Here is a 15,546-nt window from a genome sequence, read left to right as displayed (position 1 = left end):
ACTTTTCCACTCAGGCTGGCTTTAGCCTGCCATCCTCAGATCTCAGCCTCCTGAGTAGCTAGAATTATAGGCATGAGCCACTGACCCCGAGCTCTGTTTCTTTCTTCTTATTCGGCTCTTATAAAGTTAGAGGCAGATACTTTCATTTCAAGCTCAGCTCTTACTTTCATATAACCTCAGGTTTGTGCTTATCATACCCTGATGGTCTCCTTCAACAAGGCACACATTCATCTGCATCCACCAGGCCGTTAGCAGCACCTATCAGCTGCCATTAGTATAACAGCCTTTACACAACATGCCCATTGTCATAGCATCATTGTTAGCCTCTGAAGAACGGAAAGAGGAAGGAAGGGCATTGTGGCCTCTTAAATCCACAATGTCTTGCACATACAGGATTCCTGAAGTGCTGAAGAATAGGAAAGATTTCTATTCTTGTTACCTTATGTTTAACTTGCAGTCTGTGCAGTATTGTACCATACAGTTATTTAAAATAGGTGAGTGAACTCTGCACAGCTTATTCAAGCAGTAAGAAGTTGCTGTTGTTTCAGTAGAGTAGAAGGTTCAGCCATCCTCTCAGGAGGAATGTGGCCCTTGGGGGACACAAGGGGTGAGTGTTAGATTTGTAGTACACCTGCCAGAGGGTGCTTTTGAAATCCCATGTGCTTTGTATGTCTCCCTGCACCACATGTGTAAATAGTATTGAAGGTCTGCCTGTCTCAGTCAACCCCTGTGGCCTCTAAATATAAACTACTTGCTAATCTTGCTGTTTGAACAAAGGAATGCTAATGCTATGGGAAAATCTGCCTCGTGCTGGACTTTTGAGACATAGGCTTCATGCTGTGTCTCCCCAAAGCATAGCTCTTAAAGTACCTTGACCAGACAGAATGTAGTCTTATTTATGTACGTGAGTTTGCCACACCTTGCAGGCCAGCTGCCCAGCTGTGCCTGAGTTCATTTAGTCCAAAGACATCCCATCGGCTACTTCTGGGCTTCGAAGCTCTTAAAAATACATCATTGCATTCAGTTGATGATTATATTTGATAATACTTATTTAGAGGTGATGGAGAAAACTGGATCCAAGACAGTGAAATGTGGTGCTGCAAATGCTTTTCTTCATGAGTAGGGGATGAAAAAGTAAACGTTCTACCTTAGAGACAGCAGCCTCTGTTCCTTCCCTGTAGCATTGGCCTTGCAAACCAGCCACACGTTCTGTCAGGAGTTGAGAGAAGGGATGGGGCTGTGGGATGCGTTAGACTCACACAGTGCAGGGTATGGAGGAGGTGAATTTAACTGCCGCTTTATTAATTGGAAGCACAGCCTATTTATGTAGTAGCAGTGTGGGAGGCTGCTGTGGCTTTTCTGATGCAGTGGAGCTTTCCCTGGGAGGGGCTGCCCTGCCTCTGTTGCCGTGGGTGCTCCCTGTAGGTGGCCTTTAAAGTGTTACCAGAATGTGGCTGCAGTCCCAAGTGATCTTGTCTTCTGCCATTTGTGCACTGGTATATTCTTGTCCCCTTCATGTGATTTAGACCTATTGATGTGTGTGTGTGTGTGTGTGTGTGTGTGTGTGTGTGTGTGTGTGTGCGCGTGTGTGTGTGCACGCTCTAGACAAATGAACAGACCTGACCGTTTTAAGTATTTGGTTCAGTTATAGTAAGTATATTTGTATTGTTGTGCAACCAATCTCTGGAACATTTTTTTTTTTTTGCCGGTCATGGGGTCTGAACTCTGGGCCTGGGTGCTGTCCCTCAGCTCTTCGGGTGCAAACAAGCGCTCTACCACTTGAGCCACAGCACCACTTCTGGCTTTTTCTGCGTATGTGGTGCTGAGGAATCAAACCCAGGGCCTCATGCATGCAAAGCAAGCACTCTACCACTGAGCCACCTTCCCAGCCCCTCTCTGGAACTTTTATATCTTGAAAATCTAAAACTCTGACCCATTGGAAAATAAGCCCATTACCTCCCCCTTGATTAATTTGGTGATTTCTAAATTTTTTTCTGTGTGTGTGTGTGTGAGAGAGAGAGAGAGAGAGAGAGAGACAGACAGACAGACAGACAGACAAAGACTAGGTTAGTTCATTTAACATTATGTACTCAAGGATCATCTAGGTCGCAGAAAGTGTCAGAATGTCCTTCCTTTCTAAGGCTGAGTAGTATTCCATTGTGTGGTTACATCACATTTTGTTTTTCTATTTATCCCTCAGTGAATATTTGGATTGCTTCTACCTTTTGACTATTGTGAATAATGTTGAGACCATAGATGTACAAACTGTGATTCACTTTTACACCTCCCCACCCCACCCCAACAACAACAACTAGTTTCAGGCTTAGGTCCTTTTCCTTTACTCTTTCCTGCTGCCTCTCATCTTCCCTCTGATAGAGGCTGTTTGCCATGCTTGGCTGCCCTTTGCAGGTCCCCATGATGCAAGGAACTGAGGGAGGGATCTTACTGAAACCTACCAATGCCACATGGGTGAGACTAGAAGTGGATCCTCTCTGGATGAAACCCCTTCCATCCTGGGTGACACCTCATCTGCAGCCCTAGCAAAGCCAGTCTCTGATTTCTGACAAAATAAACCTTTTTTTTTAAAGTAAGACTCTTAAGTCTTGTTACACAGCAGCAGAATGTTGCATCTCCAGTTCTTGGTGTCCTGGTCGTCACTCTGATGATTCAGGTCAGATGATCAGATGGTCAGCCAGACCCTAGGAAGAGATCACACAGGGTTTATAGGAATGGCAGACCTTGGAGTGCACAGCCCACCTTCCCAGCATTCCATGTATATTTTCTTACAGTTCTCATGAGGTCTCTCTGAAAGTAGAGAAGAATCAGAGGTTGGTCCCTAGGCTTAGGAACTGCAGATGGGTGGCTCAACCTTTGGTGCAGGGATGGGGAAGGGGCTTGGAAGGTGGGGTGTTCCCTAGTGTTCCATTAAGCACAGAAGAATGAAGCTATTTCTCCCCTCCTCCCCCAACTTTCCCTCCCAAGGAGTCTAACCAGGAAAGCTCTGCTGAGGATACCATACAGCAAGGAAATAGAATGTTTGGCACTGAGGTGGAGGGGCATGAGGGAGGTGGGCTGCAGGGGGGGGGCTGCCTTTTATCTTGCTTTCTTTGTCCTGGTGATGAGGCTTCAAGATGACTCAGAAGGCTAGCTGTGAGGTTTGGCAACTCACCAGTAGCTGACAGGGATAGCGGTTCTTCTGCAGAAGTGTTTGTGTGAGCATGTGTGTGTGTGTGTGTGTGTGTGTGTGTGTGTGTGTGTGAGAGAGAGAGAGAGAGAGAGAGAGAGAGAGAGAAAGAGAGAGAGAGAGAAAGGGGAGGGAGTGAGGAAGCAAGAGCTCATGTGTGTTAGGTAAATTAAATTGGCAGCCGAGGAAAGAGACCAGCACGTGGTGTTCAGGCAGGGGAAAGGTTTATTTTTGAGCTGCAGGCCGCCTTTGGTCAAGTTGGAAGCCCATGTAGCAGGAATAAAAAGGGTCAAACCACACCACAACTTATCAAGGCCAGGGGCAGAAAAAGGTTGTGACCACACTGGATGTGGATGTAACCACTGGGAGAGGGGGGTGACTGCCTCCAAGTGTGTGGGTTACCTAGGTGACACAGGTACTGGGCAGAGACTTAACCAAGAGGAGGGAGGAGTCTGCCCGCCTTCCCAGGGTGGACCTTATGTTGTGCATTTGGAGACTATGTTGTCTTTGATTTGGGAAGAAATGTCAAGTCTTCCACATTTTCCAGGCTCCCTATTGAATTATGTTGTTCCTTGTCAAAGTTCACATGTTGAGGGCTTAGCCCTCAGGACCTCAGGATGTGGCCCTATTTAGAATTAGTCTATTGGCAGGTATCATTATTTCAGATGAGGTCCTACTAGAATAAACTGGGCTTCTAGTCTGACTAGTGTTTTTATATAAAGGACAATTTAGGGACAGATAGGCAGACAGGGAGGATAACAGATAACTATGAAAGGCAGAAGTGAGATAATGCTTGCATCCAAGCTGGCCATCAAATCAGGTGAAGCCAGGAGCGGCATAGCCTGATCCCAGCTTGCAGTGTGAACTACCTCTGCCAACACTTTGATCTTGAACTTCTGGCTGCCTGAACTCTTTTTTTTGGGGGGGTGGGGTGGGGGGGGTCTGGTCGTAGGGCCTGAACTCTGGTCCTGGGCGCTGTCCCTCAGCTCTTCAGCTCAAGGCTAGCTCTCTACCACTTGAGCCACAGTGCCACTTCCGGCTTTTCTTCTTTTTGCTTGTGTGGTGCTGAGGAATCAAACCCAGGCCTCATGCATGCAAGGCAAGCGCTCTACCACTGAGCCATCTTCCCACCCCCCTGCCTGAACTCTTGAGTTCATGGATTTCTATCGTCTAAAACCTCCCTGTCAACTATGCTTCCTTATAGTAGACCTGCCAAGTACCGTCCCCATGAAGTGATACACAGGGCATAGCCACACCCTTGATGGAACAACAGAAATTGCAGCAGGAATGTGGACATGGAGATGTGGAAGGGCCTCGTGCTTTTGAGAATTGTATATGTGGCGGAGAATCGTCAGAGGGAGAGGCGCTGTCCTCTCTGAGGTTGGTAGGGTTATGTTGGGTTGGTTGAATACCTCTTAGCCATTGTTTCAAGATGATTATTATCTATAGTTGGTGTCTGTCTCCAGAGTGGCCCTGGGATGAGTCAGGGGAGACAGATCCTCGCCCTATCCCCCCACACCTTTGCCTTCTAGTCATTGTGGTCACTAACTACTGCTGCCGACATCAGTTAATCAGTGACTGCCCTGATATTTTGATGGATCCTAGGCTTACAATGAATACATATATAGCTAATTGGTGCAATCCTGGTGGCAGCTGGACAGAAGAGTCATTAATTCAGACCATCAGTGACAGCTAGGTTCTCCACCTTTCACCCAGTATGTTAAGGGTGTGTTATAGAATGGTTCATGAGGGGAATTGCCCTTCACTTCTCAAGTCTGGTGAAACTTGGAGGTTGATGTTTCTTCCCATGCACCATCCCTTCCCTTCATTATGTGGAGACTGTTAGGTTTTTAAAAAGAGGTAGCCGAGTAAAAACTGCACCAGCATGCACGTGGTATTCAGGTAAGGGGTAGGTTTATTCAGTAGACCTGCTGGGAACAGGCAAGGTTGGCACTCCACGTGGCTGGGAAAGAGAGAGGAAAGAGCTAGAGCGGAGAGAGAGCAGAGAGAGCTAGAAAAGAAGAGCAAGAGCAAGAGAGCTAGAAGAGCAAGAGCAAGAGAGCTAGAAAAGAAGAGCAAGAGCAAGCTCAAGAGCTAGAAACGAACAGAGAGAAAAAGAGAGAGTCTGGGCCTCCATTACCAGGGCCTGTGAAAAGAGCTACTTGTTAGCAAGGCACCTTAGAATAGATGGAGTAGTAAACTTAGTGGAAGGTTAAGGGTCAGATGGGGCCAAACCCTTAACCCACCACGTGGCCAAGATGGCGAATTCAAGATGGCGAATTTCTGAAAGAATGCAAAGAAAGCCTGAACAAATAGACCAAGCCTACATTGGCTAGCCTTTGAGAGGGAACCTAGAGGGGGGTCCCTGGGACCCAGCCTGCGTCGCACTCTTCAGGGCATAAGCCAAAAAGTTGTAGAAAAAAGGGTAGAAAGTTGCACATGAATGGCAAAGAGAGAGCAAAGAGAGCCTGAATAGATTAAGCCTACATTGGCTAGCCTTTGAGAGGGAACCTAGAGGGTGGTCCCTGGGACCCAGACATGAATGGCAGAGAGAGAGCAAAGAGAGCCCGAAAGTAAACAGACTTCTGATCATTTACCATTGCAGTAGCAAAAACTGTACTTCTGAGAATGGCATAAAAATGAGGCTCTCTGGCTTTCCAGGGAGCGCAGGAGACATTTCAAAGGGGTTTCACGGCTCAGGCGTGATTCGTAGCACCCCATTAAATGAGTAGAGTCAGTCTGGTGAGTGAAGGAGAGCTGACCAGGCAGAAGCGGCGTCCCAACTTCCCCCAGAGCCCTCTAGAGAGAAATGGCCAAGCCCCCAAAGCCAAGCGTCCTCGGCTTCAGAGGTGACCGGCCTTTCAGCTAAAGGCCGTAGGAGCTCTCTGGCGTGGCGCCACGTCTGGACAGAGACTGAGCAACAGAGAGCCGTAGAGAGTAGTTTCACTCACCAGAGTAGAGAAGTGGTGTGGATATGGATGTGAAGGCAGCAATGGTATCGATGAGCTGATTCCGCCGCAGACAGACTGGTTCGCAAAAGGCCGTCAGAACTGTGGGTATTCCTCAGAGCAAAAAGGGAAGAACAAAAAAAGAAAAAAGAGGAAAAAAACAGAGAGGAATCCCAGCTATTCTGACTTTAAGCCTTTATCCGAGTCACGGCACCATTTATGTTAGGTTTTTAAAAAGAGGTAGCCGAGTAAAAACTGCACCAGCACGCACGTGGTATTCAGGTAAGGGGTAGGTTTATCCAGTAGACCAGGCTGGGACCAGCTGGGACTTGCTGGGACCAGGCAAGGTTGGCACTCCACGTGGCTGGGAAAGAGAGAGGGAAGAGCTAGAGCAGAGAGAGAGCAGAGAGAGCTAGAAAAGAAGAGCAAGAGCAAGAGAGCTAGAAAAGAACAGAGCGAGAAAAAGAGAGAGTCTGGGCCTGGGCTAGGCCTTATGTAGGGTATGGGCGGAGAAAGGTGTGGCCACATCAAATTCAGATGTGACCTCAGCGGATGCAGATGTAACCTCTTCCAGGTGTTCCAGTTGCCTAGGTAACACAGGTACTGGGTGGAGACTTTGCTGCGAGGAGGGTGGAGTCTGCTCACCATCCAGGAGCGGACCTTACAGAGACTATGGTAGATTGTATCCTTACTCTCAATTCTTCTCTCTCTCCTCTGCCTGAGCAGAGTGGCTAGAGGAAATGTTCCTGTTCCATCAGTGCTGGGCTGGCTTTGACCAACTGAATGTTGGTGGACATCATGAATCAGAAGTTAAGCTTGTGTACTCCAGAGCCTGATCTTGTGGTTCAGTGATTGCCCTGAAAGGAACTTGCCCAAAGGAGATACTGGTCCCTGAAGAATATAGTGAATTAATTGTAGCAGAGACCTGAGCCTCCTCCACATCCCAGGATTACTTCTGAGTGAGGCCAGTAGAGCTATAGCTAACCTACAGACTCAGAAGAGGACAGTACATCTTTGCTGAGGTTTTAGGATGTGTTGATTGCGTAACAAAGACTAATGTCAGATCCTTGGAAACTGTCTGTATAGCTAGATGTATCTAGTAGGTGTTCATTGATTGCTGCTGTAAGCTAGACACAATTCCCAGGAGTCACAAGGGCATAGCAAATCATTACATCTCATGGTATCATTAAGAGTTGTATAAATAGATGAGTTACAGGGTGATCTGTTCTCTAGCAGTTACCTTATCACTTCAGATAGCTGTTAACTTGAATAAAGTTTGGATGGTATAAGATCAATAAAATAACCTAGAAAAAGTTAAAAGGGAAAGATGTCAAATGTAAGATCCACTGTGATTTTATGTTTCATTGAGATGGAAACAACGCTGACCATTAAATTGTGACACACTATTGATTCTAAGATGCATCTCAATTTCAGAAGGTTTAAAGGTGGCAGGTGGGTGAGGGGTAGTGCATCTTTGTACTGAAGCACGATAGTGGGGAACCAGACAGGTGTGGTGTCTGCTATGATGCACCTTGAACTCCATAGGAAAGGTAGCCATGATGTGGGTCACTGGTATGATGAGTGTTTAATAGAGCAGAGCAGGGTGCTCTGGAGGTCAATAGCCTGTGTGAGGCCATATGGAGAAAGTGATGCTGACATTTAATCCAGAAGGACGAGGAAGAGTTAGCTGGACAAGAGCGAAGATAATGGGGATCAGGAGGCTAGAGGACCCTTCTAGGGAGAGTAGATCCAAAGGTGAAAAACAGTGGGGTGCTTTTAAAAAGAAAAGATCCACATGTCTCCCCTGTGGCGGATGTTCAAAAAAAAAAAAGAAGACAACAAAAAACAAAACCACCATAACAATAAAAACCAGAGCTGAATGGTAGATAAAGCAATCACACCAGATTACAGTAAGAGAGAAGTTGTTTCTCTATATCTTGCGGGGTTTGGTTCCACAATCCCTTGTGGATACCAAACTCTACAGGTGTTCAAGTCCTTTAAAGAACCTATGCATATCAACTTTAAATCATGTCTAGTTTACTTATGGTTCCTAATATGACAAATGTATGATAGATACGTATATTATTTAGGGAATCATGACAAGGAAGATATTCTGTGCCTGTTCAATGTAGACTTAATGTGAGGGGTATTTTTCAATCCATGATTGAAGAAATGCATGTAAGTAGCACCCACAGGTCTGGAGAGCCAAATCCAAATGATAAGAAGTGGATTTATAGCCAAGGAATAGGGTTGGCATAAGAGGGTGACAAATAACCAAGAGGAAAGCAAACATTAGGGGTTTAGGGGGATTTTGGACTAAACCTACCTAACAAAATTCTTTCTGAAACAAGGCTAGTATGATCACATATCACCAGGGTTGAGAGGGGAGATGGAGGATGAAGAGACCAATGAAATACGGAAGGGCAGAACAGGTTCAGGGTTGGGGGAGGATTGCTGCTGATTGATGGATGCAAAAAGGAATACTGAAGCCCAACTGTCTGGACCTACATGAGAAGGGAGTTCAGAAGAGCCTGCCTGGTTTGGTCCACCCTGAGAATCTTCTTTGTGCACAGAAGTGAATAATTTCAGAGGAAGCTGGAGCGGTCTTCAGAGACTCCTGTATGGATTAAAGGCCGAGAAAAAACAACAAAGGACTTTGTAACTCTTCCCCTGTAGGAGCAGGTGGTCACCCACAAGGCACATGAGGGTGTTGTATTTGAGGCTAGAATCTTTAAAAACTTGCTGACAAGGTGGCACAAGACAGAAATAGCCCTCGAAAATCACTGTGGAGACTCTTAATTTTGTGGAACTGGAGTTATCGACTGAATTATTTTTGAGTTGTGCTTGCTTTTTGCTTTGCTACCCCAAATCCCCAACTAGCCTGCATAATTGAGAATAGAAAGGAGCTTATGCTTTTTGGAAGAGACCTTTGCTTTCTGTTGCCAAACAGATGCAAGTGACTGAGCAGCTAAGGATCATTTCTAGAGAAATCACGGAAGGCGTATGATGAGAGAATTGATATGTTTCGGTGTAGTTTTTCAAGTATGGATGGAAAAGAGTTTTACATGAAATAAGATAGCCTGGGCTTAGGGCATTCCACCAAAAATGTCACAACCTGGAATTGGATGAAGACTGTCTTCCAGTGAGGGCAAGCGCTCCTTTAGAAGGGCCTTAGGAGAGTCAGCACCCTTAAAGAATTCATTTAGCTTTACTTAGAATAAAACTGCTGGAAGTCCATTTAATGGGAGGATTGGGGAAGCCTTTTTTTTTCCTGCTTTTAATTTAGGAATTTGAAAGCACAGCTGGGCTAGAAAAGACAAAAATGCTGACTTCATTGGCAGAAACAGAAGGAGGTTGGGAGAGGTTGATTGCTGCTTTTCTGGACCCGTGGGGTTTGCTTCTTAGTAATTGAGTGTTTGCTTCCTGACGCTTCCTTTCCTTTAACCACTGCAGCAGGAGTTTGAAGATTTCTGAAATGTCCCTCATTTAGAAGCAAATCAGGATGATTCTGTACTCCTGGAGATAATTGCTTCCTGGTCTCCTAGCCACAGTGATAATCAGCAGGGCTGATTCTTTAGTCTCTCCTGTGACTATCTTGTGCAGGTCCCTTTTGTCTTGGTCACTTCTTCCCCTGGGAAATGTAGATCCAGCCTGGACACCTGGAGATCTGCTACACCTGAGGCAGGGGAAGATACAAGTTTCAGGGTGGGAAGGTCAGGTGGGGACCTTGCTATCTCTCTGCAAGCCGGCTCTGTTGCCCTCAACCCCATCCATATGCTTTTATTCTCCCTCAACTCTTTCTAATGTTCTAATGCTATTGCCTAGTCCCTGAAAACAACAACAACAACAAAGCCAGATCAGATCAGAGTTGTTCGCAATCTCAAAAAGGGGAGAAACCTAATACCCTACTGATAATTAACACTGAGTGTGATAAATGCTGTGATCGAGGAGTGAACAGTATGCTGGGGGTGTATGGGGCAGTGGGATTTGCAAAGGCTTCAGAGAAGTGAAATCTCTGCCTAGTCGTTAGAGAGAGAGAAAAAAAAGATTCAGGTGCATGTCTGGGGCTGGGCATCTAGTCAAAGGGAAGAGTCTCTTCAAAGAGACTCCCTCAGAATGGAGTGCATGTGTGTATGTAGGCAGACAAGAGACCAGAAACTGTGAGGCTGGCTTGTGGAAGCAACTCCCCAGTGTGCCAATGAGAAGGAAAAAGGAGATGCCCAGCCTTGGTTAAGGATTTCATTGTAGTGAGATTTCATTGCAATGAGACTTCTCTACTCACCTGTGAGTCTTACTGAGCTTATGATCCCACTGACAGGTTGAGTCTGGAGAAAAGCACACCCTGTGTTACCTTCTGGATGAGAATCATTAGAGAGGGTTGATGGCCCCCGGCTGGATGGCCTCCTTCCTTGTCTTTTGTTTGGAGATTGTTTTGGTTTTTTCAATCTAGTAGAGTCCCTAATGGGACTCCCTGACAGTTCTGTGGCCTACAAAAAGTGGCAAGGTTCTCTATCCTGCACTTAAGACTGGTCTTGCCACATCTTTTAAATGCTCCATACAACTTTTTTTTTAATTCCCTCCTGGAGTCTTAGCACTTCCAAATCTACTCAAGCAATATCTAGAACTTAGTCTCTTGTGCCCAGATAAGGATCCCCAAAGACTACCAAGGAGCCAATTCTAATGCAAGTACATGAGAGTTGTTTATTGCAAGCTCGAGCCTGGACTTACAACCATCCCCGACGCAGCAGGTCAAAGAAATGATTGGCTGGAGCAGATGGTCTGAACCCAAGTGGTCCTTATCCTGTTATCTGCTGATTAGCTGTGGTTACCAGAATTTTTTGTAAAGGGGGTTGTTCCTGGAATTTGGGCTCAAGGGGATCAAGGGGAGTTGCTGATTTCCTGGAATATCAAGAGGAGTTGCTGATTTCCTGGAATATCAAGGGGAGTTACTGACACAGTTCCCGGAATCCAAACCTGAAATTTCTTTATTTTGTTCAGGCTTTACAAGTCACCAGATTACAGCTAGCTGCAAGGGAGGCAGAGAAATGTCTTTGTTCTCACAGTAGATTCTTCTTGCCCACCGCAAATTTACAAGTTTGTGCTAGGAAAAGGCAGAAAGGGACAAAGGCTTGATATTGATGACTGATTTTCCCCATCTCTACCACAAGACTTTGTGACCACCTGAACTGTTAGTTCAAAGGTCAGTATATGCAATAGCATGTTCACAAACTTAGCAGAATTGTTGCTGCTCTGAGTGATAGCAGTTCTCATAGACTGAGAGACAACCTTCAGTGGGTACTTTGCTTCCAGTAGCTATTACAAGTTACCTGGACCAGAGCTGAGATTTTCTGTGACACCAAGAGGAAGAAATTTGCTTGTTGGTGAGAGGATAATTTCAGTGTGGACTGACCCTCTCCCTTGCCCCAGATGTCAACCTGAAGAAAAACTTCACATATTTGTTTCTTCCTTTGTAGGCTCATTTGTCATAAAGCTGTTGTGACCCTGAGAGAGACAAGCTTTTATCTTGATGTCGGAGTGTGACCAAGGTTATAGTTATTCTTCAGATGACAAGAACCCAACTCTGCTATTGCTTTTTCCCACAGAGGTCAGCAGGCCTCCAATTTTGGTCAATTTGTATCTGAAAGAAATCTCCAAGGACAGATGCTTTGTCCTCACTAGCTGATTTGTCAGGCAGTCTTTTCCAACATGGTTTAGAATTCAAGCTTATTTTGGTCAGCTCATTCCTGCTTGCTTTCCTTCTGGAAACATGTTATGTGTTCAAGGGAAAGTAGTATGGTGTCTTGGCTTCTTCCCAACACATACTCTCACCTCTATTCTTAGTCCTTTTCTGTCTGTTGACTTCAGTGTGGCCGTCATAAAGTATGTCAGGCACTCCTTCCTTCTAGAGGTAGAACCTATGTCCCTCTCTTGGAAACGAGTCCAGCGCTTGTGACAGTTGACCAGTAGAATTTGGCAGAAAAGAAGCTACATGACTTCCACATCTAGGATGTAAAGGGCTTCATAGCTTCTTTCTTCCTGTTGGGAATACCTCCTCTTCAGAGCCTCAGTCAACTGAGGCCTCCATATTGTGAGGAAGCCCAGACTAGTCTTCATAGAGAAACATGGAAGCACATAAGGAGAGGCCTGGGTGGCTCCCAGCCCATTAGCCTGCTTCCTCCATTCCCCTTCTGTAGCAATTTGTGAGATGCTCCCAAACCAGAACTACTGAAAGCACAGAATTCTGAAAGAATAGAAACGTGAGAGAATGCAGTGTCAGTGTTTTAAGTCATTAAGGTTGGAGTACAATGTTGTGCAGAAGTCACTAATTGGAACCACAGCACTCAAAGGGCATCTCCACACAGCCTTAATATTAATATGCCTATCAGTTCCTACTCCCAGTGCCATGTTTCCCCTAGGGGCAGCTCCCTCTTTGACTGGATTTCTCATTTCCCAAGATGTTGCTTTCCTGTGACCTTTGTTCCTGAGCTCTTCTAGAGCTCAGCTCATGAGCCAAAAAAAGCTGCCAGTTCTCCTTAGATCCCAGTGTGTCATATCTTGGTCTATCCTGGTCAGTCCCTTCATGTTGTGAGTGTAACCCACAAAGGCTGCATATGGTGGTTTCAACAGAAGCTGAGTCCAGGTCTCTAAGTCACCACTCCCTCAGCTTGAGACCGAAATCTTGGGGAGCTCTACTTGCTGTATCTTCCCCATGCTAAGCAGGGAGAATACAAAAAAAGTTACATGTAATGAAGTTAAAAAAAAAAAAAAAAACCACGTGCGTTTTAGGTGTAAATTTTAAGAGTAGCTGCATTTGCAAGTCACTCCCTCACTTCAGCAGCTATCCACTGTATAAGCCAGGAAGAACCCAGGCTTTGGATGGAATCAGGTGACATGTCTACCAGGTCGTTGAGCGAGTTACCTAACCACTCTGAGCACAACAAAAAGGCAAGCAATCTTGCCTCCAGGATTGCTGGAAGGAAGTAAAAGCAGACTATAGAGCACTTAGCAGGTACTGCTAAGTATAGCTGCCGTTCTGAGGGCCAGCAGAACCACTGGCCTCAGCCTTTCTATCTTCAGCGAAGGACCAGGAACAAAATAAACAAAATAAACAGGTGAACTCTTCAGGATTCTCTGTCTCCAATAAAAAGAGTTTTTTCCTTCTGGCCTACCAGCAAGGAGTCAGGATCAAGCTTGGCACCATCTGGTATCTTGTTTGCTTCTTGAACTGAAACAGTTTGAAAATGAGCACTGATGAGTAGAATGAGCTGTGAGTAGAACAGACCACTTCCAGGAAGGATGGGACAGAGGGTGCTCAAGTCTTCTGGTGTCCCAAGGACCAGCAGTTATAGCTTCCCCATATATGTCCTCAAAAAAGCTGATAACAGCCAATCACTTGGTTAATTTGCAGGTGTAGTAGAGGGTAGACCCTTGAGATGTTTTGCTGAGCAGCAGAAAAATCCTATGTGATGTGGTCTCTGTGTCTACAGGCTGTTACTTCTTGGAAAGCTGTGTGGAAACCTTGATTACTTGGGAGGAAGTATTTTACTTACTAGGAAGAATAAACACTTGCCTTCTGATCAAAAGAGTAATCTTCCAGAGTAAAAAACTCAAGGCAAAATGAGGAAGGGAAGGGAGATAAAAAAAGACCCTGGAAACATGATCCATTCTGGATGGTCACACTCTGAGACATGTGAGCATGCTGCATCACCTCAGAGTAATTTATGGTGTGTTTTCTATTAGAATTGCAAAATTCTCACAGTCGGAAGGTGTTAAAATATGACTTCACACCATATTAAATGCATACTATATTTAAAACTGAGATATGTGAATTGAAGCATGAAGCAAAAGCTTGAAGGAACAAATTTGCTGAGTTCTAAACTAATCTTGCTTCTGCCATTGTAGTTTTTGGTTTTGCTGTAGTTACTTATGGATTTCATTAACGTATTTGGAAATTGAGCCGTATCATGAGTTATCAAATTTATTCAAACTGAGCAAACCTAAAGCATTGAATGCCCCTGCAGAGCTGGAACTGAGCCAGCAGTTGCCTCAAATCCCAGCCATATGCTGTGGCATCGTTGTGGAGGATTCTGCCATGGTGGCTATAATTGAGTTTTATGTTGGCCTGAGTTTCCTTATGTGGTAGTAAAATTCAGAGGGAGCTGTGTCCTTGTGGAAGGTAGGTGTGATCATTGGAGGTAATAATGAAGGTGAGGGCAAGGATGGTTTGACCCCAGAAACGTTACCCTGGAGAATACCCAGTTACGGTGATTCTTACCTAGCAGTGGAAACAAACATGATATGGAAATGAGAGTGCTATTGTTTCTGGTGATTTCCAGAGTGGAGGTGAGGGTGGAGACAAGATTGGCATTTGGGCCAGGAAAAGTTGTTACTCGTCATTGTAGAGCAAAGAATTGTCATCCCTGAAATACCACATTACTCTGGTGTAGAGCCAACTTTTCCATTATAGAGAAAAAAATGAAAGCTAGTAGAGGTGATAGGAGCTGTCCCAGGTCACACAACCTGATTAGAAATGGCAAGACTGAGGTAGGAATCAAGTACTTCAGACCCTAAAACTCAGCTCTCTTTCCATCTTGCTGCTTACTGCAAAGGGGAAACAATTAGTGTCAGGCATAGTAATTAATAACTAGAAAGTATGTCTGCCTGGCACTGCATTGCACGTTATCTACTGGGCTGTTTGATACACCTCTTCGTACAAAAGAAGCATGAGAAAGGATGAGGGAGGGAGGGGTCTTATTTTCTGTCAAGTGAAGCTCTAAGCTGAACTCTGTATTTAGTGTGCGTTTGCTTTTTTTTTTTTTAAGTTTGATTGATATGTAATACAGATACCATACAATTCACACACTTAAAGCACACAGTTCACTTTCTTAATATATTCATAAGATTGAATAACAGTCATCGCTATCTAATTATAGAACATTTTCATCACTCCAGAAAGAAGCCCCAAACTCAAGAGCACCCTTTGTTCCTTCCTGCCCTGTATCTTGTCTCTGCCTCAGGCAGCCACCAGTCTACTGGATCTGGATCTGTCTTATTCTAGACATTTCGTAGAATGTGATGCCTTTTGTGATGGACTTCTACTTAGCCTAGTGTTAACAAGGTTTATCTAAGTTGGGTTATGTATCAGTTCTTGAATTCTTTTTACTTTCAAATAGTATTCTATTGAATGAATATACCACATTCCATCTATCCATCAGTTGGTCAACATTGAAATTCTGTTTTATGGCTGCTATAAGTGATACTGCTGTGAACATTTTTGTTTGAACCTTTGGGGTTGTGTGTGTGCATTTCTCTTGGGTATGTACCTGGGAGTGGAATGATTGGGTCATATGGTAACTCTTAGCTTTTTGAAGAACTACCAGTTTTCTAAAGTGGCTCTATCATTTCCTACTGGTA

General features: G+C 44.9%; 1 protein-coding gene across 2 annotated transcripts in view; it reads left to right on the top strand.

Annotated features, from left to right (window-relative positions):
• Ldlrad3 (low density lipoprotein receptor class A domain containing 3) overlaps positions 1 to 15,546 on the top strand; it is a 252,056-nt gene that overhangs the window by 131,205 nt on the left and 105,305 nt on the right. The window lies entirely within an intron of this gene.

This window comes from Dipodomys spectabilis, unplaced genomic scaffold (genome assembly GCF_019054845.1).
Source record: "Dipodomys spectabilis isolate Male_0828 unplaced genomic scaffold, ASM1905484v1 ptg000145l, whole genome shotgun sequence".
Classification (NCBI taxonomy): Eukaryota; Metazoa; Chordata; class Mammalia; order Rodentia; family Heteromyidae; genus Dipodomys; species Dipodomys spectabilis.
The sequence above is the reverse complement of the archived record's forward strand: the minus strand, read 5'-3'. Positions and strand labels throughout refer to the sequence as shown.